The sequence below is a fragment of the Arachis ipaensis genome, chromosome B05 (genome assembly GCF_000816755.2).
Source record: "Arachis ipaensis cultivar K30076 chromosome B05, Araip1.1, whole genome shotgun sequence".
Taxonomy (NCBI): Eukaryota; Viridiplantae; Streptophyta; class Magnoliopsida; order Fabales; family Fabaceae; genus Arachis; species Arachis ipaensis.
In genome coordinates this window covers 128,588,963-128,598,524 of record NC_029789.2, presented here as the reverse complement: position 1 = coordinate 128,598,524, position 9,562 = coordinate 128,588,963, and positions in this window count along the sequence as shown.

Sequence of the window (9,562 nt, the reverse complement as noted above, 5' to 3'; positions counted from 1 at the left end):
TAACCCAACTTGTAAGGGAATCCCCACAGAATCATGAAACACAACATACAGATGTACAAAGAAACTCTGAGACATCTATGGCTTTTTCTTTAATTTTGCTCTCTACCTTTTTCCTTTCACTGGCTTTTTCTTATAAACCTCACCATGTTTGCCTTTTATCATGAGACTCAGACAGACAAAACTAAAGAAAAGAAAACAAAATGAAACCCATTGAAGGAGAAGAACTCTGTTAGCTTAAGGTGGCTATGAGAACTTTGTGCTTTCTCTCCTTATCTCAACCCTTAGCCATTCACCCTTAATATAGAAGGGAAAACTTCCAAGGTTGAAATCGTTTCAACCAAGCAACTTCTTCTCCAACCCAGAGACAGCAGCGGTTCGGACAGAGAGAAGAAAGAGGAAAAATCAAAACAAAACCAACATGCATATACCTCTTTCAACCCTTCTCATCAAGTTCCTTTACTCTGAGCCCTTGATCTTGACTTTGACTCCAAGAAAGAACTCTGACCCTTGATGAACTTCTGATCCTTGACATCTCCATGCTTTTCATTTTTGCTTCTTCCTATCTTGTAGCTTCAGAAGCTATCTTCTTTCTTTGATGAACAAAAATGGAAATGAGCTTTTGCAACTGAGATCTTCTTCTCTGACCGAGGCGGATCTTTTCTTTTCTTGGCATGAAAGATCTTAAAGCTCTTCTTGAAATCTTGCATTCAATGGCAAAAATCTAGCCATGGCTTGCTTCGGATCTTCCATTTTCATAGGCTTTCTTCATCCTAGCCTTTTCTTCTTCCATAGCTTCACTATTACTTTCTCTGATAACTTGCTTTTCTTTTCTTCTTCTGATTGAAGTGACTGAATAGCAAAGAAGAGAGAGGAGAGAGAAGATACAAAACATTCAATGCACAATTAAATAAAATTGAATTGTGAGTTTCAGTTACCCATGTGTGTATTCAATTTAATTAAAATTTGAATTCCACTAAAGAGAGTGGATAACCGTGGCTTGCTTGGAGTCCTTTTCTCTTCTTCTATTTCGGACCAAGGCTTTTGTTGGTCTAAGAAGAGAATTATTTTGGGTTAGGCCCATGTTTCTTGGCCCAATTAGCTTTGCTATCCCTTTAAGCAATTCAGCCACATAGTATAAAGTAATTTAGCACAAGACTTAATTAACTTTAAATAACAAGTTGGGCTTAAAATATCTTTGGCCCAATAATCAAAATCTGCACACTAGCCAACACATTAACCAAACAATTGGAAGAAACTATTGAAATAACAATTTTCTAATTAATATTTTTAATAATGTTTGATCATCATAATAATTTAAGTTTTCCAAACTCAACAATCTCCTCCTTGTTGACAAACATTATTAAAAATGAATTGAGAAGGATTAGGATTAGAAAACTCCCTTGATGATTTGGCCAAATCCTTCCTCTTTCAATTGATCGAATTGCTCCCCCTTAATGTGTGCCTAATTATCTATCAATTTTTATGGAAGCAATACCTGTATGCATGCTCAAACAGTTTCAGAAAAATTCATATTTTCAAAACATGGAACTTAAGAAAACAGAGCCATTTTATCAAAAAAGTTTGTACTTGAGCAAGTACTTTAATCAAAATGAATCAGGGCTCAAGTTTATAAATCCACTTAACAAGCTGCACAAAATAGTATATTCAAAACAAGAAAAATATATCAGTGCAACCAGCCACTATAACAGAGCACAAACTAATGCATCCAATAGCCAAAACAGAGCATGAAACAATAATTAAACAGAGCATAAAATCTGATTAGATCATAAATAGAGGGCTCAAAAATAGAGCACAAGAATTAGAGCAACTGGCAACCCCAATTCTATTTTCAAGTTAGCCCCCCTTTTTTTAATCTTTTCCTCTCCCTTTTGTCATCAAGGAGGGAACCTGCAAACACAATAGATGAAAAGAAAAGCAATGCAGTTCAAAACATAAATATTAAAACATAAACAAAGTATCAAAGTGATTAAGCACAATCATTCCAAAATAAAATAGTTCAAATGAAACTAAATCCAAATAAATTGTGTCCAGGGGCACAGGCAGTAGAGATCAAATTTCTAGGCATCAGAGATATTGTCATTAGAATCAAGAAGATATTTTTCTTCATTAGAATGAGCTGTGTCCTTGTCAGTAGTCTCCAAACTCTTAATAAGCAAATTTACCCTTTCACAATATTTGGTCCAGACTTTTTCATTCTCATAAGCTTACTTTCGAGCCTCTTTATAGGACCTGACCATCATGATGGATATATTAAAGAACTTCATGAGGACATCTTTTATGATTTCTGAGAACCGAGACTTGTCAGAAGAATCAGGAGGAAGACTTTCATCTTCACTTTCAGAGAATAATGATGCCTTTGAACTCTTAGCCTTTTTTCCTTTTGCAGATTCGGAAACTCCTCCACCTTTGATTGTAGAGGCCCTATTCTCAATTGGCTCATTACTGAGATTCACATTAAAATGCTCAAAAATGCATGTCAGGAACATACCATATGGTAGATTGGATTTCTTGTCACTACGAATACAGTCCCACATGTGTCTAATCATAAGACAAGCAAATGAAATAGAAGCAGAATTTAGAATTGCAAACAGCACAAGGGTATCATAAACAGTAACCCTTCGGTAAGAACCACTTTGTGGCATCAAAACATGAACGATGATTCGGTGTAACAAGGCTCGCACAGGACTGAGAGCCTTATGGGTTAGATTTGTGCCATCAAGAGAAGAAAAATTTTCACACACCCGAGTCAGAGCGACTTGAAGGGAAACACCAGTATGGTTATCCCATTTTCCAGACATATATGCCCTGGCCCCTTCATCTTGATACCCTAGAGCAGTACTTATGGTTTCACGATTCAAAGAAAGATGAACTCTTTTGACATAAGAATGCAATGCACCATCATGAAAAATCATGTTTGCATAAAATTCACGTACCAAGTTTGAGTAAACTGGTTTTCGAATTTTGAAAATAGGAGTCCATTTCAGATCATGAAAATATGTTGTGAAATCAATGCCTTTTTCAGAAAGATTTTCAAGATTAACCACATAAGAGGTACAGAGATGACGGTTTACTAACACTTGGGAGTGAAACTCAAAAGCCGCACAAGATATAAAGCGGTAAGGGTCAAAGTGAGAGTGGTTTTTACCATATTTATTTTTGAAGTCCAATGAATCAAGGTTTGATGGTTCTTGGGTGTCATGAAGGATAGGCTTCTTTGTACGTTGAGTGAGGGCTGAGCGACTTGAAGGATGAGGGGTAGAACGTCGTGGTGGTGGAGACGGACGTGGAGATGGAGGTGGTGAGTTTTCTTCTTCTTCGGGTATTGGCTCCTTTCCTTTTGAACTTTTCTTTGATGATGATGCTTCCTGCCTTGTTGAAGCCCTCGCATGGATTCCTTTTCTTGCCATGGAGTCAGTGGAATGAGAAGAGGGTGAAGAGGGCGAATAAAATGAATGTGTATGTGAGTATGAGATTGTGGACCTTTGGATGATGGAGGATTTTTGGGTATGGGGTTTGAGTGCTTCAGCGAGTGGCAAGTTTCTTCCTCATGATGAAGGAAAAGGAGTGGAGATGGAGAAGTTGAAGAGAGTGCCAAAGAGAATGGAAGGTGGAGAGAGGTTACACTATCATAAATGTTTAGTGGAAAAATCTTATTTAAAGCAATCAGCATTAATGAAAAACGGTTTTCAATAAGGAATTTAAAAATAAAAAAAGGAGTAACTAAAAAGACAGACCTTTCCTTGAAAAGTGGGAGAAGATATAGGAAAAAGATTTGATTTGACAAAAACTCCCTTTTGAAAGATATGATGTGAAACCATTTTCAAAAAATAAATTATTTAAAAATAATTTATCAAAAAATATGATGCCAAAAAATAATGAGCCAGAATAATGGAATGGACTTAAAGGTGGTTGAACGGGTTTGAGTCCAAAGTACTAGGTTTCAGTCTTTCTCTGTTTAATGACTTGTTCATCATTTGTCCAGATTTGTCTCTCTGCTGCCTACGAGACAAAAACAAATAGAGGCATGAAAATCACATTTTTTCAACAAAACTTAAATCCATCATCCCCAAACTGTTTCTTAATGAACAAAATCTATCTTCACACAGTGGTTTAGTGAAAATGTCAGCAAGTTACTTTTTAGATTTTACAAATTGGATATCAATAGTACCATTTTGCACATATTCTCTAATAAAGTGATATCGAACCTCAATGTGCTTGGTTCTAGAGTGTAGTACAGGATTTTTTGAAATGTTTATTGCACTCATGTTATCACAAAATAGAGGTATACTATTGATTTTCAATTTGTAATCTTCCAATTGAGTTTTAAGCCATATAAGTTGAGAGCAACAAGCAGCTGCGGATATATATTCGGCTTTAGTCGTGGATAAAGCAACAGTGGCTTGCTTCTTGCTTGACCACATGTTTAGTGAGCTTCCAAGGAAGCAACATATTCTGGAAGTGCTTCTTCTATCCACACGGTCTCTGGCATAATCTGCATCACAAAACCCTACTACACAAAATTTATTAGATTTAGGATACCACAAGCCAAGATCACATGTGCCCTTAATGTATCTAATAATTCTTTTGACGGCCGAAAAATGGGATTCTTTTGGGTGAGATTGAAATCTAGAACATACACCCACATTTTGAACAATATCCGGCCTAGAGGATGTAAGATACATAAGAGATCCTATCATTCCTCTATACTTTGTTTCCTCCACATCTTTGCATTTTTCATCTTTGTCAAGTTTAGTGTTTGGATGCATAGGAGTTCCCATTGGTTTGGAGTTTTCTAGGCCAAATTTCTTAAGTAACTCTTTGGCATATTTTCCTTGGTGAATAAAAGTACCACTAGGAGTTTGTTTGATTTGAAGACCAAGAAAGAAAGTTAATTCTCCCATCAAACTCATTTCAAACTCACTAGTCATTAGTTTTCCAAACTCTTCACACAAGGATTGATTGGCCGATCCAAACACAATGTCATCCATATAAACTTGATCAAGCAAAATATCATCATTAGATTCTTTTATAAACAAAGTAGTATCGGTGGTACCCCTTTGAAAATTATTTTCCAACAAAAAGGCACTAAACCTTTCATACCAAGCTCTTATAGCTTGCCTAAGGCCATAAAGAGCCTTTGAGAGCTTAAAAACATGATTTGGAAACTCTCTGCTTTCAAAATCGAGGGGTTGAGCCACAAATACTTTTCTATCTATAAATCCATTAAGAAAAGCACATTTGACATTCATTTGAAAAATTTTAAAACCCTTGTGGGCAGCATAGGAAAGAAGCAACCTAATTGCTTCCATTCTTGCTACCGGGGCAAATGACTCATCAAAATCTATACATTCCTCTTGATCGTAACCTTGGGCCACTAGTCTAGCCTTGTTACGAACAACACTACCATCCTCACCCAATTTATTTTTGAAAATCTATTTTGTACCGGTTACCTTTTTACCATTGGGATTTGGTACAAGGGTCCAAACCTCATTCTTATTAAATTGTGATAGCTCTTCTTCCATGACTTTAACCCATGAGGGGTCTTCAAGAGCTTGCTTCACATTGAGAGGTTCCAATTGGGACAAGAAAGCAACATTGCTTGGTTCCACTTGCTTCTTGCTTGAGGATCTAGTGGTTATGCCTTGTGAAGGGTCACCAATAATGAATTCATGAGGGTAACCCTTCAAAAATTTCCATTCACGTGGCCTTTGAGGAAAGTTTTTGCCTTTACGAGTTTCGGTAGACAGCTTTGTTCTGGATTTTTTCACTTATGAAACACTGAATAGGAAAATGTCTATTTCGATTGCATAATCTACAAAATTTTTGAGTTGCTATTTTTCTAAAGCTTGTTGGGTTTTGAAATCTTATGTCATCCGAGGAGGATGCCATGTTGGGTAAAGAAGATTTTTCTATAAATTTTTTAGATTTGTGAAAACCCAAACCAGCTTTATCATAAAGAGGTTTTTGGCTAGCCAAGAGTTGATTTAAATTTTCAAAGCTTTGAGTAAAGCTGGCTAAGTCCTCATTAAGTCTTTTTACCTCTTTATGCAGCCACTCATTTTTCTCAAAATAGTTTAGATTTGCAGTCACAGAATGATGGTATTCACAGCTCTTAAGTTCAGCTTTTAACCGCTTGTTTTCTTCAACAAGATCAACAGCAGTTTCGACTTCCCTTAATTTATCTTTAAGAAAACCATTTTCAGCTTTTAGTATTTCTATTTGAGACTCAAGATCTTGGTTTTCATTTAAGAAACATTTAATCTTTTCAAAAATATGATCAATCATAAGATGAAGGTCTTTAGTGGAAGGATCAAGAAATACTACCTGCTCTATGTGATCGGCCATAAGACAAGTTTGAGATTTGGTTTCTGATTCTTCGTTTTCATCAGTGTCATTTTCCAAGTCTTCCCATGAAGCCATGATTCCTTTCCTTTTCTCTCTTTTCGGTTTGTCCTCCTTCTTCAGTTTTGGACAATTAGACTTGAAGTGTCTAGTTTTCTTACAGTTGTAGCAAATCACCTTGCTAAGGTCCCTCTTTGGTTTTCTTAAACTGCCTTCTTTATTCCGTTCCTTTAGCTTCATCATTTTTCTGAATTTCTTAGCAAACAAAACAAAGTCATCGTCAGATAAATTATCACTGGATTCATCATCCAGAGTTTCAGTGACTGATTTGAGAGCAACTCCTTTCTTTTTTGCATCTCTCTTTAAATAAGTGTTTTTAAAAGCAAGTAAGTTTTCTCTCAGATCATCATATGTCATTTCATCAATACCACTACTCTCAGCTATTATTATAGCCTTGATTTCTCACTCTTTATTGAGACATCTCAATATTCTCCTCACAAGCACAGCTTCAAGATGTCTAATTTCCATAGCATCCAAGCCAGTGATGATAATGTTGAATCTTTCAAACATTTCATCAATAGTTTTTTCTTCCTTCATTGAGAACATTTCGTAGTCTCTGTTCAGCATGTCTATTCTGGATCTTTTGACTTGGGTTGTTCCTTCATGAGTAACTTGAAGTTTGTCCCAGATTTCCTTTGTTATTGTGCATTATGATTCCCATCGGTATTCTCGAAGCTGACCGCACAGTTGAGCAAGTTGACTACTTTGGCGTTGAGCTCTACTTTCTTTCTGTCATCATCATTCCAATCAGCTTCAGCTTTGAGAGCAACCACACCATCAACTCCTGTAGTGGTTGGAAATTGTGGACCTTCCAGGATTATCTTCCAAAGCCTATAATCTACAGACTGAACAAAAATCTTCATTCTTTCTTTCTAGTAGCTGTAGTTCTTCCCATTGAAGAATGGGGGTCTGTTGCTTGACTGCCCTTCAGTCATAGTATAGGCCACCAGATTTGAGCCACTGTTAACCGCCATCAGGATCTTTTCTCCAAGCTGCAAAGCTTGATCTCTTTGAGACCAAGCTCTGATACCGATTGATGGTAATCAGTGGCTAAGAGAAGTGTGGTTGAATCTTAGCCTCTTTTTGCTGAATATTAATTGCTACTTTTTCAAAGAAACTTCAGGAGATATTTCTGTTTTTGTCTCATAACAAGTCAAGAGACATTTTCTTTTTGTCTCGTGACGGGTTAGGAGATATTTTTCATTTTTGTCTTCAACGCAACAGAAACAGAATAGGAGTAGAAGAGAAAGAGAGAATCACACCCAGATGTATCCTGGTTTAGCTGCTAAGTACAATGCAGCCTACATCCAGTCTCCATCACAATAGTGATGGAATTTCACTATAATCATCAGAATACATACACCAATACTTTCCTAGGATCTACCCAATACTATCTGGGACAAATCCAGATTCTATCCCCAAATCTGAACTTGACTTGGACTCCGACCAAGCTTTCAACCGCAAAGTGCTAACCTAACTTGCAAGGGAATCCCCACAGAATCATGAAACACAACATACATATGTACAAAAAAACTCTGAGACATCTATGGCTTTTTGTTTATTTTTGCTCACTATCTTTTTCCTCTCACTGACTTTTTCTTACAAATCTCACCATATTTGCCTTTTACCATGAGATTCAGACAAACAAAACTAAAGAAAAGAAAACAAAATGAAACCCATTGAAGGAGAAGAACTCTGTTAGCTTATGGTAGCTATGAGAACTCTGTGCTTTCTCTCCTTATCTCAACCCTTGGCCATTTACCCTTAATATAGAAGGGGAAGCTTCCAAGGTTGAAATCGGTTCAACCAAGCAACTTTTTCTCCAACCCAGAGACAGCAGCAGTTCGGACAGAGAGAAGAGAGAGGAAAAACCGAAACAAAACCAACATGCGTGTACCTCTCTCAACCCTTCTCATCAAGTTCCTTCACTCCGAGCCCTTGATCTTGACTTTGGCTCCAAGAAAGAACTCTGACCCTTGATGAACTTCTGATCCTTGACAGCTCCATGCTTTCCATTTTTCCTTCTTCCTATCTTGTAGCTTCAGAAGCTATCTTCTTTCTTTGATGAATAAAAGCAGAAATGAGCTTTTGCAACAGAGATCTTCTCTGACCGAGGCGGATCTTTTTTTTTCTTGGCATGGAAGATCTTGAAGCTCTTCCTGAAATCTTGCCTTCAGTGGCAAAAATCTAGCCATGGCTTGCTTCAGATCTTCCTTCTTCATAGGCTTTCTTCATCCTAGCCTTTTCTTCTTCCATAGCTTCACTCTTACTTTCTTTGATAACTTGCTTTTCTTTTCTTCTTCTGATTGAAGTGACCGAATAGCAAAGAAGAGAGAGGAGAGAGAAGATACAAAATATTCAATGCACAATTAAATGAAATTGAATTGTGAGTTTCGGTTACCCATGTGTGTATTCAATTTAATTGAAATTTGAATTCCACTAAAGAGAGTGGATAAGCGTGGCTTGCTTGGAGTCCTTTTCTCTTCTTCCATTTCGGACCATGGCTTTTGTTTAGGGGTGTCCATGGATCGGATCGTATCCGCAGATCCGCGATAAATATCCGCATCCGATCTGCACCCTTTGCGGATCGGATCACGGATATTTGCTCTACATCCGCGTATACGATTTGCGGATCCGCAGATCCGCACTATAATAATTAAAAAATAAATAAATATATATATGTTTGGTATTATATTTACTTGTTTGTATGTTTTAGTTAGTAATTATTATTCATATATTGTATTATTTTATTTTTGTTATTTAAAGAGAGTTTGATTAAAAATATTTTAGGAATAAATAAGTTTAAAAGTATGAAAAAAAATATTTTTATCGAATTCTTTTACAAAGAAATATGATTAAAAAGAGAAGGTTTAATTATACGGATATATCCGATATCCGATCTGATCCGATCCGCAAATTGCGGATTGGATCGGATCGGATCCGGCACTAAAAAGTGCGGATATTATATCCGATCCGATCCGATGAAAATTGTGCAGATCGGATTGAATTTTTGGCCATATCCGATCCGATCCGATCCGCGGACACCCCTACTTTTGTTGGTCTAATAAGAGAATTGTTTTGGGCTGTGTCCATGTTTCTTGGCCCAATTAGCTTTGTTATCCCTTTAAACAATTCAGCC